At 41.9% G+C, this 13,426-nt stretch overlaps 1 long non-coding RNA gene across 1 annotated transcript in view; it reads right to left on the reverse strand.

Moving 5' to 3' along the window:
• The window catches only part of LOC136884844 (uncharacterized), a 46,873-nt gene extending 37,727 nt beyond the window's left edge, over positions 1 to 9,146 (reverse strand). Inside the window, exons 1-2 of the long non-coding RNA XR_011018922.1 lie at positions 8,920 to 9,146; positions 2,709 to 2,946 (exon numbers count right to left, since the gene is read on the reverse strand). This is a non-coding gene — a long non-coding RNA (uncharacterized lncRNA). The remainder of the gene's footprint in view (positions 1 to 2,708; positions 2,947 to 8,919) is intronic.
• Between the last annotated feature and the right edge of the window lie 4,280 nt (positions 9,147 to 13,426).

Raw genomic sequence — 13,426 nt, forward strand, 5'->3', positions numbered from 1 at the left:
CATACACCCTTGAAAAAATATCCAGGACTTACTCCATATTCCAAGTGGCATGTTTCTGATGATAGTGTAATGAGTAATTTTATTGATAATTAAATATTAAAACTCATAAATGCACAGAAACAGAGGTAAAACGATAATAAAGAGTAACCGTGTGTATCGAGAACGAAAATAATATAATTTCAATAGCAATCAAAATGACCGCATCAGCGGTTCCAGGCATACAATATATTCCGGCGGTTCTAGTATTAATCAACTACGCTTCTTTGTAAGTTTTTTTTGTTTTTGCAATATTAAAAACCAAGATGAAGCCAGCTTCGGTTGTCAAATCTGCTTCCTTGGTAAAAATTTACATAACCCTACTCTGACCATGAAGTTCTTCCTTTAGTGATTTCAGTTTGGTTTTCCTTAACTGCGAGCCAACAGGAAAATCTTTGTTGAAACCGCCGTGGTTAGTGTAATGATGGCGTTTTAGATTACTGGTCTTGAACTGTGACAAAGTTATTTGACAGAAAAGACACATTGGCTTACCCTTTCTTTCTACAAAAACGAATTCTTCCTCGCATTCGGTATTAAAAGCTCGATTCTCGTCTTCATATTTACACTTCTTAGACAGCATCGCAGCTGTTCGGACACCAGGCCACTACTGTACTCAAACTGCATGCAACAACTGCACACAGAGAAGTATCGGCACTCACTACTGCCTATACGTGAACGCGACTGGCTTCACCTCATGACACTGACTCACTGACACACTCTGCCGCGCAAAGCACTATCTAACAGAAGGCGCCGGAACTATCTTCACCTCCCATATCTTACCACTGATGTACAGCGCTAATAACGTTAAGCCGCACATCGCTGCTACTGACTGCCGCCGGCCGCGAGATGTCGTTAGATTCCATTAACTTTATCATTTAATTTTACTGTAAGGTTGGTGTCAAAGAGCCGCACAAGACTGACTCAAGAGCCGTATGCGGCTCGCGAGCCTCGTTGTGTCCAGCCCCGCTATAAGCCATGATCAATTAATTCTACATAATGCCAAACAGATGGCACAACATGCCAGAGATCGAATCAGCAATCAAAAGTGAACCGGGAAATTTAAAAAAATTCTCGCGCACCATCTATAGACGGTGGACCAGCCGCGTCAGCCCGTCCATAGGCGGGCGTAGCACTAATCGCGTTAATTGTTTTGCTTGAAGGAATGGGGAAGGTAAAATGCTTTGCCTTAGAATTTCATACCGTGGAGACTACTACTTCGCATTCACACAGAATTTTCATATTTCTTCCTCTCTACCTGCCATTATCATCAGATCATCTGCAAACATTACTGCTGTAAAAGCAAGCCATATAATTTCATCTCTCCTCATCCTTGACCCCATATAAGGACACAGGACGAAGGAGTACACGTACATAGATACACACACATTTCCATGCTGACTTATGCAACAGAGACTGGATAATGGAGAAAATAAATAAAAGTAGGATAACGGCCTGCAAGATGAAGAAACTTAGGTGTAGGACTGGAATGGCAAGATTCAACGAGGAACCCATAACAGCTGAATAGAAAGATCAAGATTATTGATATGGTCACGAGTGGAGAATGAAAGAGGAAAGATGGCTGAGAGGGATGTTTGATATGAGAATGAAAGGAAGGAGACCTAAGGTAAAGCCAAGAGACAGATAGCTGCAAAGCTTTAAGGACTTCAACAGAAAAAATTAGAAGAGAACCGAATGTGGTATAATCCCAGTGGGGCACACACTGTATTTCTAACTTAATATGTTAGTATAAGTGATGTGTTCATTACGCCTGCCAGAGACCAACCTGCCTGCCCCTAGTAGTATATTTACTTTTATAACCTGAAGTAACGGTCCAGGCGCCATTATCCATTGCTTCTGCCAAGGATCACGAGCATTGGCCGAGATATCGAAGATTATGATGAGGCCCACAAAGTTTGAAAGTGTCATGGCATCGGACCATAACCTTACACTTTCTCAATTCCTCCGTTAATCTCGGGGCTTACGGCGAGAAAGAAAAAAGGTCATTTAGTAGCTGTAACATATTTTTGCACATCTTGGCCAATCTGTCATGAGAACAGTGGCCCCTTCCGGGCCACATCCCTTTCGAGAGGCTTTTTGCTATCGCCGTGGCACATACTGTGCGCACGGTAAGGAAAAAACAAAAATGAAAAGCCAGCCATACAAAACGAACAGTTGGCAGCAGTGCTATTCTACTTACTTCAGTGCTACTAGTGGAAACCTAAGTGTTAAAAAACACTCGCTTTGCATGCGCCAGTGTTACTAACATTGCAGTACAAACTCTATAGTTATGCCCTGAATGGGGACAGACAGAAAAGAAGGTGGTGGAGAGGCTTATGTTCCAAATAGACCTGGTCAGTACTGGAAACAGGTCAAGATGAAGATAAAATTTAATACAGGTCGTTCATAAAGTTCTGCAATGGATACTCTGCAGCTGAAAAAACAACGTGCAATATATTAATTAATGAACGTAGGTTTTCGTGGTTCAATGTGGATAGTATGGTCGTGACTTCCATATTCCTTCAAAGAATCTCTTTGCTCACTGTCTGAGGCATGCCCTAATGAAGGCCAATGTAATTTGGTGGAAAGCTCGGCTTTGTTAAATATATACAAGTGGTTTTAATCCAGATAGCATATTTATTTCTTTATTTTAAACTGCAATATATTTTACTTACCACCGTCAGCTTGCCAAGACTCGTGAGTCAGCCTGCGCCGTTTCATCTGCACACCAAATCACTACATGAGTCTCATTAGTCTCCACAGTTCTCTGGCCGTGTGCCCTCTTGCTCCCTGATTCTCCTCCAGCTCTTCACGGGTCATGTTCTGCCAAGTCTGCAATACTTCACAGTCGATAGTTTCTATCTGGACCAGGGTTCCTTGAGTTTGGAATTGGCCACCTTCCATTGCTACGATCTGTATTGTAAAAATAAAGGTGAAAAAATCATTGCTCTTCACCAAAATTGAGTACATTATCGAGTTATACATAGAAAGATAGAACCAAGAAAAGGACCTCTTCACACTATGATAGCCTAGAGTGAGACAAGGTAGAAATAGGAAGAAAATGTGGAAGGAAAAGGACAGTCTGCACATCTTCATAAACTGTCAAGTGTTTAAAGAAGCCCCTTTTCTTTCAATATAGTTGAACATCATTAAGATGTTTCTGCAGGGTACAAGGATAGAGAACATGTTAAGCGAGAAAACAGGCGTGAAAAAGATGAGAGAACAAAGATGAAAACACAACAGTGCCTTCAAATATGGGTAAAACACAAGACAAGTGAAAAAATGAATGAAATGGTGTACGGCTTTTAGTGCCGGCAGTGTCCGAGGACAAGTTCGGCTCGCCAGATGCAGGTCTTTTTATTTGACTCCCGTAGGCGACCTGCGCGTCGTGATGAGGATGAAAAGATGAAAGGCGACACATACACCCAGCCCCAGTGTCGGCGAAATTAACAATTATGGTTACAATTCCGGACCATGCCGGGAAACGAACCGAGGACCCCTGTGACCAAAGGCCAGCACACTAACCACTTAGCCATGGAGCCGGACAAGACAACAAAGCGAAAAGCTCATCGCTAGAGCCGCTGACGCAGCGTGGCTCGTATGCACATAAATAATATTTAAATAATTAAAATAATAATCTAAAATGCACAAGGACATAGAAATGAACTCCATTAAACAAAAGAAAAATTACTACGGTACCTCGGCAATGGTTGCCGATATCAAATACAGTAGAGACAATACACGACACTTACGGATTTCGCCTTGCTAAAATGGGAGACAATTCGATGGTGGCGCTCCTAGTGACTTGACCTGAACAAATCGCGCTAAATTCAAATATCAATGGAAATGTATAAACGGAAATGGATAAATAAATTACGTCTAGAAAGAAAGTGTTATTGAGATATTAACTTTGAAGTTGCTAAAGCAATTCTGGATAAATGAATGAAGAATTATTTAAAAGGTTATTATTTAAAGACTGAAATTAGACATATAAACAAGGTGTGAAATGGACTGCTGTGAAATGGCTTGATCTTTCATTTATGCATTACTTTTTTTAGCTTTAGCATACCTGCCTGAAATCTTACGGTTGGATTTGTCTTTTTCCTCATTTAAAAAAATTGTATCATCACATTAAGACATTTGTCAATAAAAATATCGGCACATTCCTTACACATATGATGCAATGAATTAACATTTAATAGCTGGACAATTTTCCTCTTAACATGAAGCCTACTAACAGAAAGAAAATCTATAAAATCCCGGCTTTAATCTGAGAAGAGGGATAAAAGAAAGAAAAGTTTGAAAATGTTGTCGATAGTGATGCTTTGAGGAATATCTACGTACAATTAGAGTAAAAATGTAACACCCTTGGCTGTATAGTCAAGGATTTTTAAAGTCGCTGGCCTGGAAATGATCTGAACAAATCTTATAATTCTTATACAAGCGTAACATCCCTTCTTTCTTGTACACTTTATCCAAATCGCTTCTGTGACATTTCAAAACCCACAGATCACACCTACAACAACACATCGGTATTGAAGGTTAACTGCTGCACTATACAATAAAATATGCGTATTATATTTTAAGCCCGTTAAAACATGGGTCGAGCAGGTCAGAAGATTATGAAGTACTATAAAAATCTGTCACTGGAAGAATATATATCCAAACACAATATTACTTACATGTTCTTGTCACGAGGGAACCTGAAGAACGACCGCGCATTTTTCTCTACTTCGTAATTACTGCAGCCAAACACAGCACATACCTTTCCCCTCATGTTGAGAGGAGATATCAAGGAATGGCACACGCTACTATTTAATTATGTCAACTCACTGAGAACGCATAAATAACACCAAAAACTTCACACAAAAATGCACCTGCTCGTATGACAGAATCAGTACCGTTCAGGTCTATCCGCTAGAGTGAGCTCCAATAGCTGTCCCTCGATATCTCGCTCAGTGTCGTGTATTGTCTCTACTGTATTTGCCGATATCCGAGCGGCCGCGAACTTGATGAGATAATTTTTTTTTGTAATGATAAATATTAGTAAAGAGCCGAATAACATTGAAAATCCAATAACAGTTCATGCAAATACGTGTTTTTTTTTTTTGCATTATATTACCTTCGAACTGTAATATATATGAAAGAAAAAAACAAAAGACAAAAACGAAACAAGCGGGCGTCGATCCAGTGAACCAGCGACTACGGAGCTTGATCGTTAACTACTGGACAACCGCCGTTTCGTGCTCACGATCGCAACGCAACGGTACATATTCGACGCGAAAACTTCTCTACGATTCTCTCGAGAACGGTTTTTTTTCTTCCTAGGTGCACAGATAGGTCTTATGGCGACGAAGCGACAGCAAAGGGGTAGGAGTGGGAAGGAAGCAGCCGTGGTCTTAAGGTACAGCCCCAGCATTTGCCTTGTGTGAAAATTGGAAACCACGGAAAAATCATCCTCAGGGCTGCCGACAGTGGGGTTCTCTCGAATACTGGCCGCACTTAAAGCGACTGCACTATCGTGCTAGTACAACTTACTATTTTCACATTATATTGTCCTAATGGACTACTAAATGTTTACAATGTTTGAAGATGCTCCGTGATCCGAACGTCGTGGCCTCCCCGTGTAAGATTATTGCACGTGTATTCAGTCTGTGCTGCTTAATTTGAGTCTAGATTTCCTCCGCTTGTTGTGTTTTGTAGATAATGCAAAGTATATTAGTTTGATATTTAATCCAATTGTATACGGTATTATTCTTCTTTATCTGGTTACCCCCCCCCCCCCCCGGGTTGGTTATCCCCTCGGACTCAGCCGTAGATCCCACCTCTACCGCCTCTAGGGCGGGGGATAAACCGGGGGAGGATGACCAGTACCTCGCCCAGGCGGCCACATCTATGTTGAACAGGAGCCTTGCAGGGGGATGGGAAGATAGGAACGGATAGACAAGCGGCCGTGGCCTTAAGTTAGGTACCATCCCGGCATTTGCCTGGAGAAGTGGGAAACCAAGGAAATCCACTACCAGGAAGGCTGAGGTGGGAATCGAACCCACCTCTACTCAGTTGACCCCCCGAGACTGAGTGGACCCCGTTCCAGCCCTCGTACCACTTTATCAAATTTCGTGGCAGAGCCGGGAATCGAACCCGAGCCTCCGGGGGTGGCAGCTAATCACACTAACCACTACACCACAGAGGCATGTTTAAGAATATTTAAGGAACTGAGTACTTGTTTACAGACATTTCTACCACAAATGTCACGAAAACTGTCTGATGCATGGCAGTTCCTTGAAATTACTGATGAAAAAAATCAGCTAAATGCAAATTTTGCTGCCGTATTTACACGACGGTTGGCGGCATATGAAATGTGTGGGATCATATCAAGAGGCACAACAAGGATGAAATGAATAGGTCTGCTTCTACAGCAGAAAACATCTGTTATGTTGTGAGAAAAGGGCAATGAATTTACGTTGTCATACCAATTACGTGCTTAAACGTGCCGCTACAGTAGTCTACATTCACTCGGTACAATCGGCTGATGACGTAACAACTGCCCCGTCCGCAAAGCTAGGACTGAAGGAGGAATTAAATGACGCTGTTAATTAAGCGGGAGGGGGGGGGGGGGGGGGGAGAGCGAGTGAGCTAGTGGCAGACGAATCGAATGCGTTGTGTATGATATGAAGTGTTTGAACTACCAGTTCATAGAAATTGAGTAGTTCACACTTCATAGGAGTGAATTCACGAGTTACCGTACCCATCACAATTGCTCTTTGTTCGCGGACGGCCAGTATTGAAATACTTCTAGTTGATACGATGACAATGATGGGTAGTCTTCGGCACATTAGAAGTGGGAAAAATAATATTCACCTTTATAACTTTAAATTGTAAATAATACATAGGGAAAACGAGAACCTGACGTGCAATAAATTAACAAACTGAATGATTATTAATGTGTCTTCGGGACAGCAATTATTTACAGTACTTAATGTAGGTTAAAAAATAATGACTTTTACCTAATATTATACAACCTTCATTGGGGTAATCACATACACGGGATTGTAAATAAAGGGTCCAGATCTCCGCACTGGGTTATGAGAGTAATTAGGAGCTGTAATAAGAACATAAAGGACAAGGCATGTAAGTCTCTAATAAGACCCCAACTAGAGCATGGGACCCTCACCAGAATTACTTGATTCGAGAACTGGAAAAAATCCAAAGAAAAGCTGCTAGACTTAGTGGTATGTTCCGAGCTGTCAACGGAGAGATGGGGTGGAATGACAGTTGATAAGTTTGAGTGGTGCTTTTAAAAGGAAGAAAGGTCACAATATGAAGATAAACTTGGAATTCAAGAGGACAAAATGGGGCAAATATTTGTTTAAAGGAAGGGGAGATAGGCTTTGGAGTAACTTACAAAATAAGATGTACAATAAATTTCCAATATCTTTGCAATTATTTAAGAAAATGCTTGGGAAAACAACAGATAGGGAATCTGCCATCTGGACGACAGCACTAAATGCAGATTAGTAGTGATTGATTAGTTACGCACAGTTTTACACCTACATTACAAGGTGCGCACCACAAATAACCCGTGAACAGTTAAAGATATAGGCAATTTTTTTCACTTTCGGTAAATGATACCAAGGGGCTAATAATCTGACACACTACTGTTTCATGGCGTTAATATTTTCTGAGATCATGGTACTAACTTTCCTTTTTTAAACGGTACCTAACACACTATTTTGTACACAGCCCTAAATCAGCACCGTGATTATTTTGAAAATGGGACAAGTACTTCGAAACGTGCGTCATTTGCTAACTGAGAACTGCCCTGTTCGATTCGCGCTCCGTATGAATCATTAGCTGTTGACATACGGTACGGAGTTGCTAGATAGGCATTCTCTCTACTGTGCTCAGAAGTACACTATGATCAAATGCATGATTTGACACCTTTAATATCGCCGTAGGTAACAGGTAAATGAAAAACGGATATGGACCTTGAACTACAGCAGATAACATAGCCCTGTGAACGTGATCCAAGTACACAACTTTAAACGATATTTTGTCACATATAGGCTACTTCCGTGCCAGCGTAACTGATATATCGGTGACAAAGTAGCCGGCTGCGATTTATCGACCATCTTAGTTACAGACCTCGAAACTTACTACCTATAACAAAAGAAGACTGGACGAGCTATTTCATTAAACACTCCCGCATATACTAACCACACTCCAGGAGAAATCATCTGACCCAGAAACGCTCTTTTCAATAGAACTGGATTAAACTGTCTCCAATATGTTTTCAAAATCCATCGATATGAACGCGAATGTCAAGAAATGTCAAAAGGCAAAGCCTGATTGATCATCTAGAGTGAGACCTATCCTGTTAAACTTTTTAAGTATTGTATGGAAACTGCACGTTTTTAGCTTCGAAAATAAAACAAAACAGTTTTCAACTACAGATTATGAAGAGTCCGCAGATTTATTTAATACACTTTCGGCGCCACGAGCAATAAATAGAACCTGGTTGGGGCCATAAATGTAGAACAACATTTTGCAATTGATGTACCGGTAATTAAAACATGTGTAATAAAGGGCAACTGTATCAAAATGAGGGCTGGTTTACAGTTTAAAGATACTTTATCTGTAGTTAATGATGTAGGAGCAGCTGACAGCACAAGTCCCAAGATTGCAGAGACAGTTCGAGGTAGTTTTGCTGACTAATTCGAAAATGTAGGAGCTTTCAAAAATGTGATTGAGATGCATTAACTTCAAAACAGGAAGGGGCTGTCAATACTTGATATGCCCCATTTTTGTTGTACGCTCCTCTGGAGAGACGAAAAATATGCCTTGTGTATCTAAAAAATATTAAAATAAAGGAATGATCGTACTTACCACATTCAGCTATCAATAATAATTCTCACTCATTGTGGAATTTAAAAAGATGTTCAAGGTGGCACGTAGCCGTTTGCCTGTGTGAAGTGGCAGACTGTTAAACAGCGTGGCATAGAAGCTCGTGGAAAGCGATGCCCTGACCTGGTATTCACTGTGCGAACGAGCACAATGTACGAACTATTGGACATGCCAGAATAACCGAATACAATATTCACACCATTTCCATCCCTCCCGACAGTTCCTACAACACTAGCAGCAAGCTGACTGACGAGCAACTGCTGCAAGTGTTGGCCTTAGACCCAGCAAGGGGTAGCTGGGGAAAACCGACATGATGGCGGAAGGGGAAGTTTGTACTCGCTGGCCGCAACTGCTCTGTACAGTGCTACAAAAAATGTGTTCTCCACTAGCGTAATAATATTAGTCTGCATTTTTTTCTTTTCTCAGCTAATTTCAGATTTTCCGGAAATAAGTTGATTGTTTTCTTGCTTTTTGCTAAGGGCTTTACGTCGCACCGACACAGATAGGTCTTATGGCGACGATGGGATAGGAGAGGCCTAAGAGTTGGAAGGAAGCGGCCGTGGCCTTAATTAAGGTACAGCCCCAGCATTTGCCTGGTGTGAAAATGGGAAACCACGGAAAACCATCTTCAGGGCTGCCGATAGTGGGATTCGAACCTACTATCTCCCGGATGCAAGCTAACAGCCGCGCGCCTCTACGCGCACGGCCAACTCGCCCGGTCACTGTTTTCTGCTGACTGTAGATGAGTTATTGAGCATTATAGAGATGTGCTCGAGCTGCTCGAACAGATGACGTCAGAGTTCGAACTTTAGGGCGCGCGGCGGCCTAGCGCCTTGTTTGTTATCAGCCAGAAACCTCAAGAAGGCTGTGTTAGATTACTGAGCTAGGCGATACCGCCTCGTCCTGTGTTTGCTGTGCACTTCTGCATATTTCGAGCGTATAATCCCTTCAAACTGTATCTGCAATTTAGAGACAGCCAGAATTTGTATGTGCGACGATTCGTTGCAAATGCCTCCCCAGAATATACAGATTGCCTCCAGAACTTCATTCCAATGTACAGTACAAAGACGACGCGTCACAACAAGTTCTTCTTACAATGTTGCGGCAACAGTATTTGTATATATGCGAGTAATTTGTACCGTTGCAGCAACATACTTTTCAGTAGCCGCGATTGGAAATTAGAAGTGGGGGGGGGGGTGCAAAAAAAAGTTATATAAAAACAAAATGTACCGGTGGTCTGGGGAATACAGTGCAAAGTAGACATCAAAATTGAAAGTAGCTACAAATTGATGTTTTGGTGCTCTCCGAGCGAATTTCGACAGAGAAGTAAAGGCTTGACACTTTAGCAACTTAACTGTGATAACAGTTTTGTGACATTTTAATTCAATTCTCTACAATAAAACTTTCACGGAAGTAACAATATTACAAATGTGCGCATTTAAAGTTCTGTGCCATCAGATAGTGATCACGCTTCTACACGCTGCTGTGCGGGTCTCTACTACTTGCTGTGGCGCTGAGCTGCGTCGAATGGCATATTTTAATGTATTTATTCAGGATCAGCAACAGCATAACGCCGAATTACAAAGATCCGGGCTGTGTACAATATATATTTATCTAAAATGAAAGATATATAGAATCGTACAGCTTTTATTGTCTATATATTCGTGTACTTAGTAAATATACAGGGTTATTCACCTAACATGTTACACGGAAATAACTTCTAAACGATTAAAGATATCGGCATTCCGTTTTCATATTCGTAAATGGTACTCAGGGTCTTGTAAAATAACGTGCTACTTAGTCTCATGGGGTAATTAATAACCGACATATTGATATTAACTCTGTATTTTTAAAGAGAACGGCACAAATTCATACAGCTGCCCTAAAATTTCAACTGCGTACAAGTTCAAATTTGCAAGTATTTTCAAAATCGGACAATTACTTTTTGAGATATAAATAACAGCATGCGCGGTTTTGCATGCTGCATCTGACAGCGTGAAGTCGGGCAAGGACATTGACGCTCAAGCAGTTTCGAGGGAGCGAGTTCAGTCTCAGAATGGATACCAGGCATGTAAGCTGGGTTGCAAAGTGTGTATGACAGGCGAACTCATGACAGGACAGGTAGGGCTGATGTGTTTAAGAGGGATAAAGTAAGTACTTTGCCTTGAAAGGAACATAACGAAAGCTATCCCACTGTCGGCAGCCCTAAAGATGGTTTTCCATTTTCACGCCAGGCAAATGCTGGGGCTGTACCTTAAGGCCACGGCCGCTTCCCTCCAACTCTTAGGCCTCTCCTATCCCATCGTCGCCATAAGGCCTATCTGTGTCGGCGCGACGTAAAGCAACTAGCAAAATTTTAAAAAAGTAGCGATTGCATGACAACATCCACATTTTCAAACACTAAGTTTACTCCAGAGCAGTAATGTTTATACGGTCGCACTTCTAGTAGCCTAATGCATCTTATTATTCGGGTTCCTCTCCAGACGTACGTGATTAAGACATTCGAAGGGGTACAGAGAACAGTAGTTGTATTTCATTTCCGGGGCTTGGGCATCGTGGTCGTGTAGCCCCATGTGCTTGTGTGTGTGTGTGTGTGTGTGTGTGTGTACTGTATGTCTGTTAAAATGTGTCTGAAAACCTGTTATTGTGGTGTCTGTAGTACTGTACTGCATTTGTAATTCCGGTGAGGAATTGGGACGGAGGCGGCCGTTGTCGTAAGTAAGTAACCATCCCGACATTTGCCTGGAGTAGCGGTGGGAAACCACGGAAACACTTCCAGGATAGCTGAGATGGGTATCCAACCCACCTCTTCCCCGTTTTGCCTCACGAGGTTGAGTGCACCCCGTTCCAGCCCTCCAACCAGAATTAAATTGCTTATCAGAGCCGGGAATTGAACCCGGACCACCGCGGCGACAGCTACGAATGCTAGCCGCTACACGTGATTAGGCTGATTCTCCACGAGCAGGTAAAGCGCCGCTGTTCGCCCGCTACAAACCCGCTTGCGGAACAGAACTATGGGGTATTTGTAAAGTTGTCTACACGGGCGGTTTGCACGCCGCGGGTGGACGCGTCCATGAGCGGGCAGCCGGGTCTAAGGGTACGGCCATAGTGCACCGCTTCCCGCTTCCTGCTTTATCGCGGCGGGCGAGCGGGAAAGAAAAGATAGTGAAAACTGATTGGGGCGGCCATAGTGCACCCGCCTGCCTGCGTTAACCAGCTCAAACCGCTTCTACCCGCTTTAACAGGAAATAATTTTTATTTCTTTTCCCCGCTTGAACCGCTTTACCGCCCAACACGCCCGGTCAGTCTGCTGTTTATCTTCCGACTGCGCACGTTATTCGCACTCTTGCTTTTATAAAATAGAAGCGGATAAAGATATTTTAATCTCCAAAGTATTTGGGACAAAAGGTTGCAAGCCCATGCCTACGTTGTTGACAAAGCATGGAAGGAAAGAGCTGCTGAAATGGGTGTTGAAGACGGTAAGTGAGAAATAGACAGTACTTTTATTATTATTATTATTATTATTATTATTATTATTATCAACAAAAATTAAATCGTCATTATTATATCAAACAACTACATTAGTAGTCACTAAACATTACTGCATTTCCGAGTAATGTGTTTTCAGATTTTTCCTAATGGTTGAATAGTTTTGAACGGGACTTCAGCTGATCAGCGAGTTATTAACAGTGTAATAAGTAATAAGTAATAAGTAAATAATCAATCGATAAACTAATAATTCTGTTTGTTTTCTCAGATGGGGTTCTGCGGAAAAAGTAGAAGTATCTGAGAGAACAATTCGCCATAGAAATGGGAAATTTCCCTCCCTGTCGTTCAGGTGATGCTGGCGGTCATCCAGAATCCAAATGGCCATATTCTAAATCACTGACGTTTTTAGTGGGCACCAAGAACTACATCGAGCAACTTGAAAAACAGTAAAACTCCAGCTCATCAGAAAAATGAGCATTCTGAAATGGTTGCTCACACTGCAGCTGGGTGTGGAGAGTATTCAGGAAGTGGAAAAAAAAACGCACAGCTCAGGAAACACAGCAGGATGAAACCATAGGCTTGCCAAGAAAGAGGAAGCGAGACGAACTAAGTTCAAAGTATAACCAGAAAATGATACTGATTGAGAAAAAAAGGCTTCTTTGTTGGAACGCGTCATACAAGAACGCAGATGTGACCGATGTGACGACAATGATGATGCATTGTTCTTTCGATGTGTTTTGGCTTATGTAAGCAAAATACCGCACCATTAGAAACCGCAACTCAGAAATAGAGTTAAGCAATTAGTTGACGAGTTCGTTTATCCGAATTTCCAGGATATTCCACACATTCCCAGCCCTAATTCCAGTCATGGTGGTACTTCATACTCAAATGAACAGACCGTTCAGACCGCACTTCATGGTGATGCATTTGAGACATTGTGCAACTGTTAGGTGAATTTGTGTTACGTTAAAAAGTGTAATGCTAAACATTTTCATGAATA

The sequence above is a fragment of the Anabrus simplex genome, chromosome 13 (assembly GCF_040414725.1).
Source record: "Anabrus simplex isolate iqAnaSimp1 chromosome 13, ASM4041472v1, whole genome shotgun sequence".
NCBI lineage: Eukaryota > Metazoa > Arthropoda > Insecta > Orthoptera > Tettigoniidae > Anabrus > Anabrus simplex.